Here is a 23,546-nt window from a genome sequence, read left to right as displayed (position 1 = left end):
ATGTACGTGAAGAAGAGGAGTTTCAAGTGAGAAAGGTTCAGCGATACTTCGTTCATGATACCCATTTCACGGGAGTGTCATCCAGCCACGATCCTCCTATTCAGCAGAGCCCTAGCATTATGGTACCTGTGAAGGCTACTACTACTGTCCTCGAAGAGGACCCGCTCTCTGAGAGCCACCCACTGGCACTACGGTCCCAGCAGTTGATCCAACACCGGTCCGCACTGATGAGGTGGTCACATCTCAGGATGAGCAGCGCGCCTAGCGCACCCCAGGTTGTCCTAACCCTCTGTTTTACTTTTTTACATACTTTGCGAAAAATGCATGATTTTTAGCTGGGGGTGAGCTATTTGATCTTATTGTATTTGTATATAACTCATCTTTTTTTTGCCAGAGTTTTTTTCCTGAGGGATTTTATTTCTGTTGAAACTGACATGTTTAGGTTGTTGCTTAGATAGAATAGAGTAGTAATGACTTATATGGTAGTGGTTTTGAAATTATGTCTTGTTTTGTATATTTGGTTGAAATTTGTAAACCCCTAAAAATTCTATGCATACATAGGAACTGCTAGTGATTGATTCTTTTTATGACATCATGCTTATTAGGGTATTGTGGATGATGAATGATCGTTAGAAGGTTATAATTGCAGTAGCAAAAGAGATCCTTATGCCATTGGGTGTGTGAGTTGTTAGTTTGTGTTCATGTGCTATATTTACAATCTAGAACTTGCTCGATTTGTCATGCTTGAATTCTAAGGATAGTTTGTTTGTGAGATGATCTTAAGCTTTCTTTGTGTAAATTTGAAGTCACTTTGCCTTATAAGCCTTAACCATTCATGTGTATGATCCCTTGTCTTCCCCTTTGAGCCTTTGACCTTTTTTTTGACTAGCCGCTAACTAACCTACACCCTTGTTCGAAATGATCCCATCTTTTCGAGTCCGGCACTTTTGTAACCCAGAAAAAAATTTGGAACCAAACTAACCCATTAAAAAAAAAAAGAACCAAACTAGGCTTCACGCACAGATTCTGTGCGTGAAAGGGCCAAAGTGTACATTTACATTTTGTCCCTTTCACGCACCGTGCGTGAAACCCTTCCCTAAAACCCGACCCAACCTTTATTCTTTCTCTTCTCTTTCATTTTCTCCATCTTCACCCTTTCAACACACTTTTGCACTTCCAAAAACATGTCTCAAAGTTTTGAAACTTCAATGTTTGCTATACAACCCGATATTTGTGAATGCGATTAGACATCGTAAACTAAAAACATCAAAGACCCAAGATAATCCGGGTCGCCGTTTTTGGCGTTGTAAAGTGCCCGAAGTAAGTGTTTTTACATTTTTTAGTATTTTTTTTCACGTTATCCATATATTTTACTTTAAAAAATTGATTTTCTTGTAATGTTTATAGGATATGGGCGGTTGCAAATACTTTCAGTGGGAAGCTAGCATTCACGTGGATAAAACGGTGGCGGCGAAGTTTAAAAATCCAGTTTTGGATAGAGATACCGCGACTTCACGTATCTCTAGAGATACCGCTAAGTTGGACTCGCAATTTAAGCTTGTGGAAGCTGAAGAAAAAATTGAAGGTTTGGAGGTGTTGCTCACCGATTCCGAAAAAAAATGAAATTTGCTGAAGGCTAAACTTAGAGAGGCTCAACATGAGAAAATAGCTTTGAAAGAAAAACTTAAATTGTGGAAGATTATTTGTGCTATGTTGTTGTTGTTCATTATTTATATGTAATTTGTTTATTAAGTATGGATTATGTTTTTTACTAGTTGTACCTTTTCCCCTATAATGTAATCCGCACCCTTTATGTGCTAATTTAGTTGTGTTTCTTTGTCAAATTGTCAATTAATAATAGACTTTAATAATAAAAGCAAATTAAAAACCTACTAAACTAATTCAAATTGATGACTTCATCATAAAATAAAAATCCAAATGAACAGCCTTAGTCCGAAACTTAAATGACCCATAATCTAAGACAGTGAGCCTAAATAGACCCTAATCGTCATCAGAATAGAAGTCCTTGATATCGTCCCCGAATGATATTGGCGGTCTCTTAACACACATCTTTTTTCGAGATGTTAGTTCTCTACCGGTTGATGATGCTTGTTCTTCAGCCAACTTTAGCATGTAAAATCTACAACGTCTTGCCAGCATTCTGTTGTTTTCTTTTCTAATCCTTTGTACGGCCATCTTGCAAGTTGCTGGACCTACTCGAGGCATGGTTAGTGAGTACCTTGTTGGGATTGGAGCGTTGAGATTTTTCAAGTCACGAACCAGACGTTCTGATTCGGCAATCCGATGTGACCATTCTCAGCGTAAACCGCAATAATATTCTCGCGTATCCGAATATTTCACACCGTAAAATCATCATTACGCTCTACAAGAAGGTGCGGATTTAGCTTGTCTAGTTTTAAATCACTGGTATCACTCGAAAAACTGCTATGATTTGAATTCTCATCATCACTGCTATTTGGTTCTTTTGGAAGGAGTAAAGATCAAGCTGAGTTTTTACTACTCGACATTGAATATGGTGTAGTCTAGTAACAAAAGAAAGGGCTACTTATATAGTTTCAAACCTCCAAGTACCCTCGGGGGGGGGGGGGGGGGCTCCGGTCTTTATGACCCTACCTACTTACCTTATTATAAGAAAAATATTAATCTTCATCAGACATTTCACAGTCCGAATCCCACTTGGATTTAAATCTTGTGCTACCTTGTATACCATATTCTACCCTATGGTAATGTATTTGCATCCGATTGTTCTCTTCGCGAAAACGATTAAGAGCAAAATTAAACTCTTGTGGAGTTCCACGAGGCATTGACATAGCACGTTTTTTTTTGGGCGTTTAAGCCCTATTGAAGCTAACTTTTGCTCCAGTGCTTCAGCCTCCCTAACCCGCCAATTCCACTCCTCTCTCATTGTTTTATTGTATTCTTGATTGAATCTTTTGTTAGGGTTATTTGAGTAATGAAAATCATCATCATCTAGTTCCTATGTCCAACCCATTGCTTCAAATATTTTTGCTGGGGTAAAGCATGTAATAGAATCAAGATTTCCAAATTGGTTGTAGAATGTCATGATAACTTGTTTTAAAGTGAATACTAGTTGTTTGTCAATCATGTTATATAGAGTACTGCATTTTTTGACCGTTTATTTGAATTAAATTCATATTACGCAATGTTCTTGTGCGCAATAGGACATGATTTGACAACACATCATGCATGCCAATTTTAGCCTTTTTATGACACCTAAAGGACCGATTGGACAACACAATGCTGAATTTGACCGTTTATTTGAATTCTTGTGCTCAATAGGACATGATTTGACAACATGTCATGCATGCCAATTTCAGCCTTTTTATGACACCTAAAGAACCGATTGGACAACACAATGCTGAATTTTTGACCGTTTATTTGAATTAAATTCATATTACGCAATGTTCTTGTGCGCAATAGGACATGATTTGACAACACATCATGCATGCCAATTTCAGCTTTTTTATGACACCTAGAGGACCGATTAGACAACACAATGCTGAATTTTTGACCGTTTATTTGAATTAAATTCATATTACGCAATGTTCTTGTGCGCAATAGGACATGATTTGACAACACATCATGCATGCCAATTTCAGCTTTTTTTATGACACCTAAAGGACCGATTGGACAACAAAATGCTGAATTTTTGACCGTTTATTTGAATTAAATTCATATTATGCAATGTTCTTGTGCGCAAAAGGGCGTGATTTGACAACACATCATGCATGCCAATTTCAGCTTTTTTATGACACCTAAAGGACCGATTGGACAATACAATGTTGAATTTTTGACCGTTTATTTGAATTAAATTCATATTACGCAATGTTCTTATGCGCAATAGGGGTGAATATGAATCTATTTAAGAAGAATGTTGGATGAGGTAAAAACTCATCCATTTCATAAGTTTAAGTCTCTTAAGTCATTCAAAAAAACCTATCTTAATTCATACAAAAAATGGCTCAAGATATTCCACCAGTTAAGGTTTCAATACATTGGGATGGTATTATCCTTGATGATAATAGTATAATTCGTTACAATAAAAGACCAAACGTTCATGTTAAATGTCCATTTGAAATGTCTTATGAATCACTAGTCACTTACATATGTGAAAAAATGAAGGTTAGTCCAGATGAGTATGAAATATCTATAACGAGTGCGATATCCACAATCGCTTCCAATGGTATAGTACTTTATGGTAGGCATTATATCAATGATGATGATTCTTTAAGGGATTATTTGAATGTGCCAAGAATTAAAACATTTAGTCGCCCTTAATGTTCGAGATGTATGTTGAAAAGATACCCGGAGAGAGGTCCCGCAACAATACCCAAAGCTAACACGTATGGAGATTTTAGTTCTTACGGGGGTATTTTGAGAGGCCAGGTGCCACTGAAAAATCTTACCCAACAATTTAATCAAACTTGGTAAATATAAATTCTTATATTATTATTTTGTGCAGTAGCACGTGTTTATTGTATGTATTGATAAATAACCATTTTTAAATCTTTGTAGGGGTTATAGACCTGATACGAGTAATATTGGGCGATCGGCTCAATTTAGTGGAGCAAGTCATTATTATCGAACTCTCGGTCCGGTGGAGCGGATTATTACAATAATTCTCGGTTCGGTGGAGCCGATTATTATAATAATTCCCGGTTCGGTAAGGCGATTATTATCAAAACTCTGCCAAAGTACCAACTGTGGATGAAAGGCAGTCCTCTCAGTTTAGTGGAGTTGATCATTCCCCACACCATACTCATAATCAATATGTGTAGGTTTATCACCTAGATGCTATATATGTGTGTGTGTGTGTGTGTGTGTGTGTGAATTTGGAATTTAACATATGCTTTTTATCGTGTAGGAAGAGGCCTTTCTTAGATGGCGCTGATTGTCCAAGTTATATGGATATATCAGAGAGTGATGGCGATGAACCAGCTAATAATGCAGAGGTAACCGATGATGAAGATAGTGAAGGGGATGAAGATACGCATTGTAGTCCCCAAAACCAACCAGAACCAACTCAACACCACGTACCACCTCCGATGGCCGAAAACCCAATTCCTGACAGCTCAATGCAATGGCATTCTGACTATATTCCATATCTTGACAGTCTCCAAGGTCTTGAGGATGCATTTGTCTACGCAAGAGATGATTATCAAAGTCACCAAAAAACGTGGATTGAACCAAAAAATCCCATGACCGATGAATGCATCATTGCAAAGGAATGCGCTTCACATCAAAAAAGATGTTGCAACGAAATTTGTCGAATGTATTGTGTAAAGGGTATGAGGGAGTTTAAGGTTGATGACTCAAACAGATCGGTATGGAGGGTCGATTTGTAGGCGACATCTTGAAGGCAAGTCGGTGGTTGCTTCGGGAATTGCTAAGCGGATGGTCCGGGGAAATCACAAAATTGCACCAAGCACACTTGTGATATGGGACAAAGTCGAGCAGATCATTGTAATCTAGATATAAACATGATTGCTCATGTGTTACTTAAACACATTGAGGAAACTCCAAGGTAATTTATCTGACCGTTTACATTCTATATCTTATAGCAATTAAAATATCATTATTAAATGTTGTTTGTTTAAACTTATGTAGGATGCCTATCAAAACTTGTATTGGCATGGTCCACCCAAAATCTGGTAAAATTATAAGCAAAAGAAAGGGATTTTTTGGGCGTCGACGTGCTTTTGAAATGAGCTTTGGAACTTAGGAATCCTCTTTTCAGGTGTTGCCGGGGTATATGGCGGCTCTACAACATGCTAATCCTGGCACTGTTGTACAGTGGCGGCTTTTAGAGGGCAGAATTTTTTACTTCGTCTTTTGGGCATTCAAACCAAGTATTGATGGTTTTACTCACTGCAAGAATGTGATATCGATAGATGGGACCCATGTGTATGGACGATATGACATTAAGCTCCTAATTGCAGTAGGTACGGATGCCAATGGGTCAATATTCCCTCTTGCTTTCGCAATTGCCGCCAACGAGAGAAACGAGACATGGGGGATGTTCTTGACTCATCTACAAACTCATGTTATTAAGGGTCGTCAGGGCATATGTGTCCTATCGGATCGTCATAAAGGCATATTGCACAATATGCGTACTCTGGAAGGGTGGCAGCCTTCACACGCTTACCATCGATATTGCTTAAGACACTTAAAGGCTAATTTGCAAACAAAGTTTGGAAATGGCACTGTAAACAAATTGATGTGGGGGGCTGCGATGCAGCATCAACAAAGAAAATGGGCTGCCAAAATGGAGCTGCTAAGGGAAGTGAGTGAAGAGGCATATGTTTGGTTGATGAAATTAGAAGTTGAAAAATGGACTCTTTATCGATGGAGGAAGAAGATGGGGCATGCTCACAACGAATGCTCGAGTCTTTCAATGGACTCCTCAAATCTGCTCGAGGACCACCTGTCATCGCAATGGTAAGACTAACTTTCAGGAAGGTCGTGGAGCGATTTGCGGATAGGACAAGGCAGGCCATAGCTATATTAGCCGACGAGGGAACATGGATGCCAAAGCCCCACAAAAAAATGAAGCACTATAGAAGAAAGGCAGAGGGTCACCAAATGACCAAGTATGACGCCGTTTAACGAGTGTATGAAGTTAGAACGGGTTATTGCGATGGCAAAAGAGGAAACAAACATATCGTTACTGAGCGTACACAATCATGCACTTGTGGTAAGTGGCAAACGTACCACATGCCATGTTCTCATGCAATCAGGTGCTTTGATTTTTTTTTTTAAAGTCTATTGTAATTTAATGATGTATTTCGTTGCTAATGGAATGAAATATTTTTCAATTATTATGAACCTCTCGTATTGGATGAATTATTTTAAAATATTACATTTATTTTTGCACATTCGAAAAGTGCGGATTACACAATACAATAACAAAATAAAAAATAAATAAAAGAGTCTGCATCCTATAAAATATGGCACTTAAACCTAAATATAACAAGTTTTCAAACGTACTTCGGAGGACTTTACAACCCGTAAAACAACAATCCAAATGTATATGTATACTTGATGTAATGAGCCGATATTATTGTACACTGAAAACAATATTAAGTTCTATATAAAATATTTATATTCCAGTGTTTTGAAACGTGACTAATCTTCGGTCAAAGTACGCAAAAAACCTTAATTTTTGAGTTTGATAAGAGAAAGAGTAAAGGTTGAGTCGGGTTTTAGGGAAGGGTTTCACGCACAGATTCTGTGTGTGAAAGGGACAAAATGTAAATGTACACTTTGGCCCTTTCACGCACGAATCCGCGTGAAGCCTAGTTTGGTTTTTTTTTTTTTTTTAATGGGTTAGTTTGGTTCCAAATTTTTTTTCTGGGTTACAAAAGTGCCGGACTCCATCTTTTCATCCATTCCCTCCTTGACACTATTAAAGAAAAGAGAGGTAAAAGCCTAAGGTGGGGGTGAAATATGTGTGAAAAGAGGCCTAAGGTCTTCAGTTAGGGGTGGTATGAGTTACCTAGGAGAGGATTGGATGTGGTTGTCCTATAGTTTCTGTAAATTCTTTTTTTTTTCTTAAAGAGAGAAAAAATTAAGAAAATCGTTGCACAAAAAGATAGTTAGTATACAACAGTTTGTTAAACCACATCGAAGTTGAAGAAGTAAAAAGAGGAAGAAAGAAAGGCAAATAAAGGAAAGGAAAATGTAGTGTTCAAGGAGGGTGAGTCACTAATACTCAAATAATTATCCTACCAATCCCTAACCTACGTTACAAGCCTAGAAAAAGTCCTAGTGTAATCACAACCGAATTGTCCGAAGTTTAAAGCATTGAAAATAAGGGCAAGCATATGGCATCTGTAATTATAGTGTATGAAATTCTTTGTGAGTGTGAGTGTTTTCTCTTCTCCTTTGTCTTTGTCCCTATCCTTGTATATATATGTGTGGGACATTCTTTGGGCTGTGTGAGGCCATAAGGGTTGAAAATGTGAAATGTGAAACGACCATCCTAGGCGGCGTTTGTGTGTCCATTGATATTTCCGATAATGTGATGTCATAGATTGAAGCTTCATTGTGAGTCTTAGAATTCTTAAGTTATGTGTTGTATTTTTGATCATGAAAACGAGGTGGTTAGCTGTGAGAAACATGCATTCCTGTAGTTCGGAGTCAAAACCATTGTAGACATTGTTATTCCGTTGTATGTAAGTGTTAGTTGAGTTGTTTGTGTTGTGTTGCTTGAGGACAAGCAATGACTTTAAGTTGGGGTGTTGATGCGCCGCATAATTTTGGCACATTTGACGCTTTCAACGGAGATATTTACTTGTTTTCAAGCAAGTTTGTGTCATTTTGATGTGGTTTTTGTTATGTTCCAGGTATTTAGTGTCTGTATGGCGAAAGTTGGAGAATTACATGAAAAGATTGCAAAAAAGAAGTGAAAAATAGCAAGTAACTAAACAAGCAATTTGACGGGACAAAAGACGGACCGTAGAACATTCTACGGGATGTCAAATGGACTGTAAACTGGTCACAGTGTACTTGTCAACCAAAGGAATTTCATGGAGCAAAAAGATGGTCCGCAAAACATTTGACGGACCATGAAACCTACCGTCAATCAGTAACAATGTTTAATTCAATGAAGGAAATCCTACGGAGCATTTATATAGACCTTATAACATTTTACGATCCATCGAATAAGAAGCGCAGAAATATTGAATAAGGCAGTTTGACGGCTGAAGAGGACATTGGACGGACCATATAACTTTTGATGGTCCATATAATAGTGCCGACGGGCCAGTTTTGTCATCTTAATTCTCACGACTTGGACCATTATAAATACGTATTGTAGGGTTTGTTTAGACTATTCTTGGTCAGATTTAAGTACTATTCTCTTAGCATTCAATACTCTATTGTTTTTGGAGATCAAGACAAGACAATTGCAATTACTTTATTCTTATTCTAATCAATAATAAGCATTATGAATTCTTCGACATTTTGTTCTTCGTTCTTCAATATGAGTAGCTAAATTCATTACTAAGGTTGTGAACCCAATGATGGGTGTTATATGATTGGGAATTGGGATTGATATATGCATAATGGGTTGTTAGGGTTTATTTGCTCTTTATTCTCTATCGTTAGTTGATGGTTGCAAACATTAACTTAAGCCATAAACCTTGATTTGTTTGGGAAAATAGGTTAGGGTTTGGTAAGAACAAGTAACAAGAACTCAGGGCGTTAACCCTCATTTAATATATTCACTTAGGGATAAGAGGAATTTACTTGGCACAATATTAACCATTCTTCATATATACTCTTTTATATTTGGGAAAATCATAAAGAGAAATAGTCTTAAACTATTGAGAAATATTAGGGATTCAATTAGAGGTAAAGTGCATAAGTACAACAATCCATTAGAAGTATATGAAGATCAATACCCGTGGCATACACTTCATCTAAAGGGGGACACAACCTTGGTTTATTTAATCATATTTATTACAATCAAAGCAATCTAGTTAATAAACAAACAATCTTTTATACACTCAATAGAATACGAAATTAGACCGCAAGAAAGTACTCAACAAATTTAGTAACCTTTTCACACCCTAATCCCTGTGGGATTCGACCCCAACCTAGTTGGGTTACTATATTTGACATTGTTCGCTTTACGCCATTTACTAGGTGTAATTTGAGCGTATCAGCTAGGTCTTACCTTACTAATCCTATTGAGGCATAAAAACCTCTACTAATTAACATGCGTGTAAAAAGTAAGAAGAAGAAAGAACTAAATATTCTATGATTATCACATAGTTTATAACACCCTCTATGATGATATTACAAATGATAACACTTAAATAGTGAAAAGCTAAAATAAGCAAGAACGTATCTAGACCCTTATTTCTTCGTAATTGTGAAATCTTCAAGGAGGTGTAGCCGATAAAAGTCTGATTCTTTACCTTGTATTTGTCCTCAAACCTCTCCCTCAAACCGCTCCAGTATCTCTTGATACTTCATCAATTCCTCAGATGCTTTACCATTCCAACTATGCTTTCTTTCATGAGTCTTATTTGTCTTGAATCCACTTATTTGCTGCCTAGGTGAAAGATCTCCATCCCGAACAACCTTAGAAAAGCATTAATCCAATACTTCATTTTCATCTTCTTCATCAAGTATGTAAATGCCCAAATCACCATCAAAATCTTCCAATGGATCTTCCACTAAAGCTCGTGGCTTATACCTCTTGGCCACTATTTCAATAGGTTTCCTTTTAGAAGGACTATCCATAGCCTTCAAAGTTTCCATATCGTTTGTTACTAAAGCATGAAGAAAATTAGTAGGGGTCAATTGGATATTTGGAACACTTACATTCAAAGGTGCACTCGTTTGGACCACAAGATGCCCTGCGGCCAGAGGCGAATTCAGAATTTCAAGATGATGGGTTCACCATTACTTTTAAGATAAGATATAAAAAATGTTAAAGGCTACTTAGATTAAAAAAAAAAGACGCAAAAGTGCATTTAGTAGGGTTCGATCCCGCAACATTAAGGGAACCCCATGATAGACATCGGTACTCCAAAGGCATTTCTCCGTCTGAATCAGAATAAATATGTTTTCGAACCTTCTCTTTAAAATTCAAGGTGGATATTCCTGCGCGAATCTCGCTTGAATCAACATTATATCCAAACTCATTTCTCCCCTTTAAATTGACGATACAGTAATTTGGTTTGGATTTATCAGTTGAAGCAGGAGACAATATACCTTGATATTATCGAGCATTCTTTGATTCAAAGCATCGTTCCACCTCAATCAACACTTAACCAAAGGCTCCACTCGGTCCAGTTTGACTATGTGTTCCTGCAGTTAATATTAGATATATTTTAAGGATTATATACATAATATACTGAGTTTAGTTGGGTGACCATGAGTTCACGTTTGTTATATATAGATTCGCCCCTGCCTGCGGCCAAAAATGAAAAACCATGACACGACTTGGCACCAATCCCGAGGCTACTAGACTCAACTTAATGCGCATTGCGGAGAATGAGACCCGCGCCTCCTCCTACATCATGTCCACCAAATTATTCACACTCGTACCACCTTTTTGTCAAATAAGCCGTCACACTAGCCATGAAAAGACACTTCCTATAATTAATGCAATTTTCTCACGGTCACCTCCAAAACACAAGCCCAACATTTTCATATCCATATTTTCCATTGCGTCAACACGTAATCTATTCTCATATTGGTGTCATTGAAACATACCAAAAATTACCACAACAAGCATCGCCATATCTGACACATATACCCTCTTCTAAACCGGCATAGGGTATTTAAGGTTGAGAACGAAGTTCATAATATCTCAAGCACCACATGCTCTCGTCTCATATTCCCTTATACTAAAGCAAAAGCTCCTACCCGAATCTTCTACTTAGTCCACCAGGCTATAACAACAACTATATACAACCCGACCGATCAAGAAATATCTTCACATAACATTATATCCAATCATCACTAGCCATCGTATGACCTCAAAACACCAAATCAATTATACACTTGCATTAGCGATACAAACTATCACAAAATCATCCAAGAACAGATAACCACTTATCATAAAATTGACTCACATCCAAGTGGACAAACATGATCAGAACATCTCACATGAAATCAAGGTCAGGCTCCTGGAGCATCAATGCACAAAAACTTGATGCATTACCACATCGAAGAACAAAATAGGCTTGCAAACACCACTCCGACATGGCACACATGCCAACAAATCTCACATCACCTGCCTGGTAGCAAATATGACAAAGAATATCCCACTTTCATCTATAAAGATGAAAACAGAACTCATCTTTCACGTCCATAATAGAAACTAGCATGAATAGGCTCCACGTGATCTCTTCCGTATCTAAAGAAAACCATATCAACTTCACTATCATTATTAACTGAGAAACTTTAGCGAGCAACTATCAATTCTACTACTTTTTTTTATCAAGAAAGGTGGATTAGGAAGCTCACTAAATTTCAGTTCTACTACATTTGCTCGTGAAGTCTCATCAGAGATAAAGTCTACGGATTCTAAACTTTCTAGATACAACCTCACTCCCGACTCAGTTACAATCATATCAAGAAGAACTAATCTACTCATTAGAAGCAACACTTGAAGGACCAAAAATATCTGAGACACATTCAAGGCTACGCCAGCAATCCATACATCATAACCACATTAAAATAGAAGCGTTAAGCAACAACCATAATTCTATTTCATATATTTTATTCTACTTTTATAAAAAATGAGAGATTCATTCTCACCACCCACCCCACCCTTGGTGGAGACCCTCACCCCACCAGCCACCCCTCCACCAAGGACGGGGTGGGGGATAAAAAGAAAATTCATTTAATAATTTTTTTATAAAAGTAAAATAAAATATGGAGTATGAAACAGAAGATCCGGGGAGCCGGGGTGAGGGGGCGAGGGCAGGCGAGGTGGTGGGGTGGGTAGGGGGGTAAGAAAAAAAAATTTGTAAAATTGTATAAAAGTAAAATAAATTATATGAAATAGATAATTTGGGGGTGGGGGCGGGGTGGGTGGGTTGGGATGAGTATTTTCTCAAAATTGTTTTCCACTAATCAACCGAACATGAGAAAATAACTAAAAAATCTCTTATTTTCTAAGAACACATTTTTTAGGAAAATATTTTTCATCAAAAACATTTTCCACCATACAGTAATTACACTAACAACACAATACATTACAATAGGTAACAACCCTCCAAACAAGCTGTAAGCTAAAACGATTATTAAATGAAATGGAGGAGTAATTAGTTATAGTAATTAGACCAAAAAAAAAAAAAAAAAAAAAAAAAAAACCTAAAGGCCATCTCTATACTCAGAAAGAAAAAAGCCTTTCACTCTGTTGTCTGGTTCTGCTCTCAGCCGCCAACTCCAGCAGTCTTCACAAAGGTTCATTCTTTTGCCTTCTTTTTTATTTCATGTTCTACTTAATATCATACATACAGAAGAAAGGAAAAACCAAATCTAAATCAAGAAATGAATTATTTGGTCAACATGAAATCAAATGAAAATGAAATTATTTGGTGTAATAAGAAATATCATGCTTTGATTATTCATGTACAGAAAGATTGTGATTTTACTGTATGTAATTGTTGTTTGTTAGAGGGAATTTTTTTTTTTTGTGTTGAAAATAATATTTTGTTTTACGGTGGTGTCAGAGACGGATTCGGGATTTGGAAGCTCCGGGTGCCATTTTTTTCAAATCTAAATAGATAAATTTTTGGTCGATTACGTTGGGTTTTGGCTCGAGTTATTAGAAGTTTTCCATTTATATTAGACAAAACGATAGAACGAAAATACATGATAATTACTACAACTTGGCGCAGAGATTAGACCTTTGGACTATAAACTTATGATAATTTGACTTTTTAAATTAAACAAATAACTAATAAGAGAGGGAAAAAAAGTCAAGAACTAATAAATATTAATTATTAAAAGCAAGTCAAGAGGAATTAAGGAAATGAAAAAAGAAAAAAAGAAAAAAAAAGGAAAGGAAAGAGGCAACTGCTATAAATGGGTTCCTAAATTTGTGGAGTCAATTTGTAGAATTTACTTTGTGTTACTGTGCTGTCTATTCAGTGATGCAAGCCAAAAAATTAATTAAACGTTGTAAGCGAGGCTCGAAGCCTCATCACCAGGGGGCAACTGTCGCCCTTTGCCACTAGCACCATGGGGCCACTTGTTACTTCGGGTGGCAATCTAGCTATTTATACCGTTTTCACCGAAGCTTGTGGGTGGCGTGGCATCCCCTCGGGCCTTAGTAGATCCGTCCCTTGGTGGTGTCTTGGTCAGTTTGCATGCACCCTGACTAGTTCCATTAGAAAGAAAGGCTTGTTGGATTTTGGGTTTGAAAATCATTCTTTTTAGAGGGCAAAATGTTTCTAAAGGGATAAATAACAAAAGAATAAAAATCATACTACGCCCGTCCTATTTCTTATGAGGGTCTTCGACTAGGCACGAAGTATTAATAAAAATGGGAAGACTTTTAGAACTTATGGTCTAAGATAAAGTTTGGATGTTTGTATGGTTGTAAATCATTTCATTAAGGGTAAAAGGTGTCACGACCCGACTAGGGCCATGACGGGTACCCGGGGCTAACCACCGAGTACCACTCATTCTATTACTCACCCTGCTTTCATTTATACTTCTTACGCTCAAACGACTTTCATTTATACTTCTTACGCTCATAATCATAGAAAACGACTTTCATTTAAAACATATTTACTTAATAAACATCAGCCCTTTAGGCTATCAAAATAATAATATACATACATGCGTATACATATGAGAAACTTGTGAGACCATACTACCCACACATACGTATCTACGAGCCTCTACTGAAGTACTAGACACATGGACGGGACAGGACCCCGTCATGCCCAAAACATATATATACCAAAAGAATAAATCAATGGCACCTCCGAACAATGAAGTGCTCTCGCCGTCCCAATTGCTTCTACGAGTCCGGGTCGCCTCCCCCTCGTCTACCTCGTGGACATGAGCACAACGTCCAAAGAAAACGGACGTCAGTACGAACATTGTACTGAGTATGTAAGGCATCAACAATAATAGTACATAATAGGAGCATAAGGAATAGCATAAGATAAAAGAACTTTTCATTTCTCATAATACCTTTTGAACATTCGCCATACGTACTTACCCCTTTATTCCGCTAAACATACACTTGTTACATCCATATGCTTATATATGCAATAATTTTACAATGCAGTATAACCACGTACCGAGCCATATAGGCTCGGTATTACCCGTAGTCGGCCCTCCCTGGACTCGATAATATCCATACTCGGCCCTTCCGGGACTCAATAATATCCGTATTCGGCCCTTCCGAGACTCGATAATATCCTTATTCGGCCTTTTCGGGACTCGATAATATCCGTACTCTGCCCTTCCGGGACTCGATAATATGCAAACATACATACATATACATAAAAATACATAAATGAAATCAACATCATCCTTAACATTATCATACGTCGCATAGGCATATCTTGACCTTAGCATAAACTTATCATCATCTTGCATTATCATACTCGTGTCTTACCTCTTTTCTCTATCATATACATATGTAGCTCTTTATAGTCATAGACTCATCGTCATCATTATCGTACTCATAATGTATCTCTTGTCTCATATGGCTATTCATGAACATAGACTCTTAGTTTTCTGGAATATAGGAAATTCTTGAAGAAGGAGGAAATTCATACCATAAGATTCATGCCTTAGAAAGAAAGGACTAGCCTTACATACCTTTGTCGTTTAATTATTCTATCGCTTGCTAGGAAAGGACTATCCTTACATACCTTTGTCGCTTAATTATTCTATCGCTTGCTCGTTCTCCTTTAATGCACACGTTCAACCTTCAAGAGAATTCGTGTCGACATTAGCTAAATAATCATAAGAACGTGCTTACTAATGCTATAGAAAATTGGGCAGTATTTCCTTTGTTTATATGACTTTCCTCATATTCCATGTCAACTCCCAAACATCCGTAACGTCATTCATAATATTATAAATAACAATCATCATTTACCTACATTATCCACATTTCACAATTTTCACTTCAATTTCCCCATAATCATGACCACGGTTCACTATCACGTTCTTTCATATACAATACTTATTCCATGTTCTAAATGTCATTCATAACATATTTATAATCTCAACATATCGATATACACAACTCAATCCTAGCTTCTACTCAACAATGTCACTATTGCCATATTTATGACCCACTTCCTATTTCCTTCTATAATCCGAGTGTTTCAACTTTACAATACTTCAAACCTCATGAAAATACCATAAAACTTATCTTAGATAGTTTAGGAATAAGCCTTGAGTGGAAATACTCTCCTTGCACCAAAACCCTAATTCACTTCCAATGGGATTTCTTGACTTGGATGAACTCTAGGGAGTTTCTTACACTTGATTCACTTGAATTCTTGCTATTGATTTTTGCTTTCCTTTGTTTTCTTGTGGATGAAATATATGGAACCTTCTAGAGGTCTTGAGAAAGATGAAGGAATGTGGGAAAAATGAAATAAATGAAGTGAGATCACACTTATATAATCAGAAATTGTTCAGCTCGTCGGGACTTCCACGGACACTTTCACGGTCCGTGGAACATGGTACGGTCCGTGGATCTGGTCGTGGTTCACCACCAGCCAGCCACCAACTCTGCTGGGAGTTCTACGGACCCTTCCACGGTCCGTATAAGGTTACACGGTCCGTGGAAGTGGCCGTGTAGTCCACAATTTCTCCGATGTTGTTCCCGTCGTCTCGTTGATCTCCAATCCTTATGGAACCTTCTTTCCACTTGTTTAACACTCAATAACAATCTAAGGGGTGTTATAACTCTTTCCCAAAGCATCATTAGAACTTCATTAACTCGATACTCGTAATTCTTGTCCGACACACAACTTATGACCCGCTTTCCTTAGCAACTTTCGTCTCCTACTTTCAATGTCTTTGGAAATCTTAATTAGGACCATTAAAGGCTATTTCTTACTTATCAAAACACCGTATACGTCATGCACTTTGTTAGTCTATTCACTGTACGCTAACGGGAAATTTCTAAGGTGTAACAAAAGGGAAATTTTGAAGTTAAATTATTTCAAAATATAGAAAGGTGTCATCCTTTTTGGACTGACTAAAAAGGAAAAAGTGTCATATAAAATGGGATGTAGGGAGTATTTTTTATGAAGGTGGTTTCCGGACTAGCTTTTGCACCTCTGGAAGAAAGACCTTATGTTTTTGGGTTTGAAAATCATTCTTTTAGAGAGCAAATGTTTCTAAGTGATAGATAACAAAAGAATAAAAAGTTTCGAAGCAAATAATTCCTCCTACAATGAAAGGCTTCATAGAGTGCCTGAAAGAGGAGGTTTTCTTATTTCTAATTAGCTTATTGTAAGAGAGGTTGTAATATTATATTTGATTATGCTTTCATTAGTAGAATTCCTCTTGTTGTCATTTACTCATTTTTAAGTTAGTTTTGATTTATAAAGTTTTAGTTCTATTAAGTGTTTTTATGACTTAGCTATATATTACTACGTAGTTTGATTTAAAGTATCCGTTTGTTCCCAATAAGCCTGTCAAGTGGGCCGGGCCAGCCCTAACCCGGCGCGACAAACCCGGCCCACCGGCCCGGCCCAGACCCACTAAGAGGTGTAAGGGGCTAGGCTAGGTGGGATTTATTAGGGGGCTGGGCCGGACAAGGTGGACAGCCCACCAGTAGCCCGGGTGATGGCCCACCGGGGCACCGGCCCGGCCCGGCCCACTTCAAATAAAAAAAAAAGAGATAAGTACTACATTTATTACTAATAATAAGTATTTTAAAAACATTGTATCCCAATAAATTAGGAGTCCTTTTTACGGAGCGCTTTAGTTTTCTTTAAAATTGTATTTTAAAGCTAGACAATCTTGTTTTCTCATCAAATATACCTTTGATACATTTTCAGTATATAGTATATATTAGATTGTGATAGTTTTATATAAAAGTAAAATTTCATTAGCATGTCATATATACTGTGAATACGTAGATTATATCAAATATATTACTCCCTCCGTTTCAATTTACGTGAACCTATTTCTTTATTAGTTCGTGATAAAAAGAATGACCCTTTTCTATATTTGGAAACAATTTACCTTTATGCAATGATTTATAGCCACACAAAATATATGTGACTCATTGAACACCACAAGTTTGAAAGTCTTCTCTTCTTTCTTAAACTTCGTGTCCAGTAAAATAGACATATCAACATCTACATAAATAATTTAAAATAAAACTTAAAACTTAAATTGATAACATTGCAAATTCAAAACATACTAACTTGAACGGCGAAATATTGCAAATCAAAAGTTCAAAACATATAAATTAAACGGCTAACATCGATGGACAAATTTAAAGAAGAGATAAACTTCAAAGTTCAATTTCATGCCTTTTCACAAGTGTTGACGCAACACACCGGTACCCCCCTCCACCCCCACTCCCCTAATAGGCTATAATACCCGACGCTCCGGACTCGTAGAGATATATGTCACCACAATATTGACATTTAACATGTTCCTCATTTACTCGCTCAAAATGCATCCACACCGCACTTAAAGTTGATCTTCGAACTCGAGGAGAAGGTAGAGGTGAGGTAATGTACACTAGTTGAATAGCAAATTTAGATAAAGAGAGAATTATGGAAGAATTGTGTGAAAATGAAGAAGAATGGAGGGGTATTTATAGTTTGAAAATATGACCAAAGTGCAGTTATTCATAAATTTAGTGGTTTAAATAAAATTAGCAACGACTAGTTTTTTAAATTTACAATGGCTAGCTTTTTGAATTTGACGATGACTAAACTTTTTTAAAATTTAGCAATTTTATCATTAGTTGTAAATGTTAATTTTATTACTAGTAGTAAATGTACATGTCTATTTTTGTATTAGAACTTAAAAAAAAAAAAAAAAAAAAAAGGCCCTGCCCACTAACTATAACCCGACCCGGCCCGGTTAGCCCGATGTCTAGCCTCTATCCGGGTAGGGTTGGGCCGGACACACTCTTCCCTCTCCAAGCCCGGCCCCCATCCCGGCCCCTTAACTTACGGCCCGGCCCGACCCTGACCCAGCCCTTTGTGGCCCACGTTTAAATGGCCCGGCGCGGCCCGGCTTGGCCCACTTGACAGCCTTAGTTCCCATTCATGAAATTCTTTTTAAATTTCGTTCTTGAAAGCTTGAATGTCCTTAACGAAATTCTCGGCATCGCCACCGACTCAGGTTGGTTGCTGTCTGGTGGTTACGGTTGTGTGTGATATTTTCAGTTGAGGTCCTGTTGCCGTTTCTCCTATTCTTCTCTTTTGCAGAATAAAATTGTTGTTGTACAGTTCTAGAAATTTATATCTCTATATATATACAAGTAGGTAGGCTTGCCTACGTGGCGCTCTAAAAAACTAGGAACCATATTTATCTTTTTCCCCTTTTTTTTTTTGGTTGCCTTTTTACTCTTTTTTGTCATTTAATTTGCTTAAGAAACCTCTTAATTTGGCAATTTTAAAAGCTCCTTCTCTTAATTACTGTGTATTTGTTCCTCTTTTCCTTTCCAAGTAAAACTCCTTTTCTTCACAACGTCCTTCTCCTTTACCTCTCCCTCCCACTCACCAGAGGTCAAATTCTTCTTTTCCTCTTCGATATATATTTTCCCCCCTCATTTTATGTTTATTGTACTACTCAAGTTTTTATCTTTTAGTTGTTTTGTTGCCCACGTACTGAATTAAACAAGTTTTATTTGATATGGTATGTGCTCTTTAATCTTGCAGAAGCCATCAAACACGGATACAACAATGACACTGGACACGGTAACAAGTTTGGTAAAGAGATCGGGATGGGCAACAGAAGCGATGGCACCAATCATGGCAGAAACAGAGTGTCCAACTTAAATGCAACGACAAATTTGGAGTTCTCCCAAAATAGCGATCACCTCACAGGCGTACGTATCCTTCTAAGATTGGCTACCTATAGAAGTTAAAGGAGTCGGGATTGAAAGTTCCAACACCCGTATTGTCAAACAAGACAACCTTATAATCGTCAACTATATGAAAAACTAGATGTTTCCACCCTGCTTGGTCTGTCCCAAACCCATCAACTAGGACTATGGTTGGAACCCCTGTTCTTAAAATCTTCGCGTTGTGCGCTTCTTCAACTATTTACATCTCACGTTTCCTTTAATTTGTGGAAATCAAGGATTTGTGTTTTTGGTTGCCTCTTACGTTCTTTCTGATGGTGAAAAAAGTGTGGACTTCTTCTTACTACTTTTTGCTTTTTTTGGGCCGCGACCTTGAAAACGAAAGCAAGGATGACTATAACCACATTTTTTGGTGCTTTATTGTTGTTTGTTGTAAGATAGTTTTCACTTCTTTCCACATTTGGGCATCTGATGGCTATATTTAAGAATAGCAAAGTTTGATATGAGCCTATTTATCCTTTTTCTCGATTTTTAACATTTTCAACTCAGTTTCAATTCAATCTATGTTACAAATTCAAAATTCAGTTGGACAAAAAAAAAAGAGATTAAAAGTCATTTTTAAAGAAAGAATTGGTTCGTGCATTAGAGAACTCAACTAATCCAATCAAGAACAACCATTTCATCCATTAGAGAGAAAGAGACTATAAATATCACTTCTTTATGCTTATCGGGCATTTATGTAGAAAATGAAAGGTCGATCTTTTCTTATCTTGCAGGCATGACTCTGTCATTTCTTTTGCTAGGTATTATTTTTGGTTCTATGCTCCTTTGTGTGAACACCTAATTTTTTACCAGACCTAAAGTGTCACACTATATGTATATATATGTGTGTGTGTTTTCTTTTAATTCAGGTCTTCATATATAAGCTAGTAATTTTAGTATTTTCTTAGTTATATTTTATTTAAATTTTTTAAATTTTTATTAAAGTCTAAAAGTTGTTAGGTAATATTTTTCATCTTTGTATTTTTATTTATTTTTATAAATTAAAAAAAACGAAAAAAAGGAAAAGAACAGAAAAAAGATGAAAAAATATAATCAAAACATATCTTTAACATTAAATGCACAAAATTTCTTTTTGAAAAAATGCACCCAACATATCCCTCAATTCCCTCCTTGCAGATTTACACTCCCTGCCTTTTCATATTTTCACACCACTCTTTCCACATTTACAAACATATATACTCCATTTTTACACACTATAAATAGGGACACATGGAGAGTAAAAAAAAGGGAACACAGATAGAGGGTACAGGAAAACAAAAAGATAGAAAAACCAAGGGAGAACGAGAGAACACAACAACTTTGTGAGTTGAGTTTGGTTTTGATCGAGCTCCGGTGAAGGCGTCCTTGCTATTGTTTTCAATTAGTTTACTACACAGGTTTTGATCAACTCCTTTCTACTTATTTTGTAATAATTTTCTCGTAGAACAAAGTGTAAGCAGAGCCAATTAATTTTTTTAATATTATCGAGTATGCAAAGTTTGGTTACTTATCATGTTTTGTTTAGTTCTGAGATGCATGTTTGATCATTGCTGTGAATAACTAATATTTGCGCATGGATTTGGGGCTTCAAGTCATTAATATCTTGAATATAAACGTATTTCAACTTGGTTTTGAACCATATGGGACACGGTTATATATCCACTCATTAACGGAGAAGATGTAATAATTTTTTTTTTAACATTAACTGATCTTAAAGCTAATGCAAAGTATAAATTTGAATTGCCAATGCTAAAAATAAAAATGGAATGCCTAATGTTCACCTATACTTGATTAGCTTCACATTTGTTCATCAAGTTTTTCTTTCTTTTTTCTTGTTTCCACTTTCAGATCCAAAGTCCATAATGTATAAAAAAGATTTTCTTTTCAAGTGTTCATCCATCTTTTTAATGCCTAATGAATTCATATGTTAAGGAGTAATTTAATTCAAAGTGTAAAACCTTAAAATGGAGAACAATTAAATTTATGCGTGATGCCAAAGATATGTGGCTCAATTCAATTCGAGATGAGATTACAAGAAAACGAATAAGTGAATCAAAGATGCAGATCTGACCGAATATTAATGATGACTGGCCTCGGGTATCAGAACCGAGGTCGAACCCTTTTGCCGGGTGTTCACACAGTGAATAATGAAGATAAACTTAGAAAAATATGAATGAACTCAGAGGATTCTATTGCTTTAGTACATGAATTCTTTCTCTCTTTCTGTTGCCCAACCCCTCAAATGGATGGGGCCTCCTCTTTATATAATAGAGGAGTCCTAACCCTAGTACAACTCTAAGTAAGGAAAAGAAATCTGGCGACAGCTGTTGCCGAGATTGATGCCGAAATATCTGGTTGAGAGCGGATATTCCGGTCTTCTCCTTATGGTGGTTAACCGCCTCTCCTTTAACGCCTCGTTCCAGATCGAGCTTGGAGCTTTATCCTCGATAAGCCGGTCGTATCCTGCCCGAACATAACCATGACAATGGGAAACTGAGCATGTCAGTATCCTCGGTTTTACCCGTATACAGATAGTCCCCCATTTCCCAAGGTGAAATTTTTGACGGCGGGAAATGGACCCAAATAAAGCTGAGCAGCCGCCTCCAACTATCTAGGACAAGACCTTCCATTCAACATTTTACTCTGCCCAATGCTAGGTCATTATTACTCAGCCGCCAACTCCTTTTTGGGAGACCTCCTTGTGTCAGAGTCCTTGATACGCTATAGGACTCCTTGATTTTCTTTCTATATAAAGCCCATGTATTCTTCCTTTCTCATGCATCTGTACTTCTTCAAATCTCACTTTGCTCCTCCTCAAAAAACCTTACTGCGATTCCCGTATTGAGCTCGTAGCAATCCCCGGACTTTGAATCTTCTTTCATCAGGGCGTGATCAGTCACTGTTAAGGAAACCCTTCCACGAATATGGCTTACATTCCATTATTGACTCAAGGTGAAGATCAACATTTGTTCACGTCGTCAACAGGTGTCGCAGGTCCTGATAAGGAGCTAGAATCTCTCGCTGCCAGTATTCTCATGTCGGGATTTAGCTATACGAACGACTGCAAAATTTCTCATCATTTTGATTTGGATGGAGAATGTCGAATCTTGTATCGATAATGGCACCATTACCGCAGTCAGGGAAGATTGCAACTTAAGTGCAGATGTTGACGTTCGCCCTGTTGGGAATGGTGTGAAAATAAATCACTATGTTGTCTGCTACTCGTTGTCATACACTTATCCTTTTTCCATTAGGTTTACTCTCCCTGTTCCTCGAGTGATCGAGGACTTTGACGCCGGATCTGGACATGTATCTCAGACGGACGCTCTCGCATTTGGAGACTCGGTACCGTATTGAGAAGCCGGCAATATAGCCGGTCGCTCACCCTTGACTATTTACTTCATATATACATACCTCGGGTGATCCGAGGGGGGATTTTTCATTTGCTTCCCCGGGGAAGTCGAAGCCTGATTGACCCCGAAGATGATTATGACCGAAGGTGGCTTCATCGGTTTATGATGATACGCACAGCTCAACTTCACCGTCCATCGTCTACTGATTTTCCTGAGGCATAGAACCCTTCACCAAATTCGGTTGAACCTGAGCTTGATACGGCTATCTTTGAATAGGTGGTTGCCCTTCTCCGAGCTTCTCATAGCATAGACCGTTCTTGGAGAATAATGGCACCCGAAGGGTGGAAAGGAAAAAGCCACGGTAATTTGTTAATTCGATCATTTTGACCCTCATTCCCCTGTATTGCATCCTAACCCAATGTATTTGATTTTCAGGGCTTCAGACGAGAAGAGCTTTCAAGGGAAAGACAGTAGCTGAGGATGTTGTTCGGGGAAGAAGAGCACCTGCACCACCGAGGGCACCTGGGAGCAAAGAGACTGGAAGCTTCCCAGTTGGACATTCGGGGGTTGGATCTCGGGTTCGAACCCGTCATATCATGGAG

General features: G+C 37.5%; 1 long non-coding RNA gene across 1 annotated transcript; it reads left to right on the top strand.

The window, feature by feature from the left end:
• The first annotated feature begins 19,142 nt into the window (after nucleotides 1-19,142).
• On the top strand, nucleotides 19,143-20,055 carry LOC132040814 (uncharacterized). Its single transcript, XR_009410786.1, has 2 exons — nucleotides 19,143-19,250; nucleotides 19,404-20,055. It is a non-coding gene; the product is annotated as an uncharacterized LOC132040814 (long non-coding RNA).
• The last annotated feature ends 3,491 nt before the right edge of the window (nucleotides 20,056-23,546 follow it).

Source organism: Lycium ferocissimum, chromosome 12, assembly GCF_029784015.1.
Source record: "Lycium ferocissimum isolate CSIRO_LF1 chromosome 12, AGI_CSIRO_Lferr_CH_V1, whole genome shotgun sequence".
In the NCBI taxonomy this organism is placed as follows: domain Eukaryota; kingdom Viridiplantae; phylum Streptophyta; class Magnoliopsida; order Solanales; family Solanaceae; genus Lycium; species Lycium ferocissimum.
The sequence above is the reverse complement of the archived record's forward strand: the minus strand, read 5'-3'. Positions and strand labels throughout refer to the sequence as shown.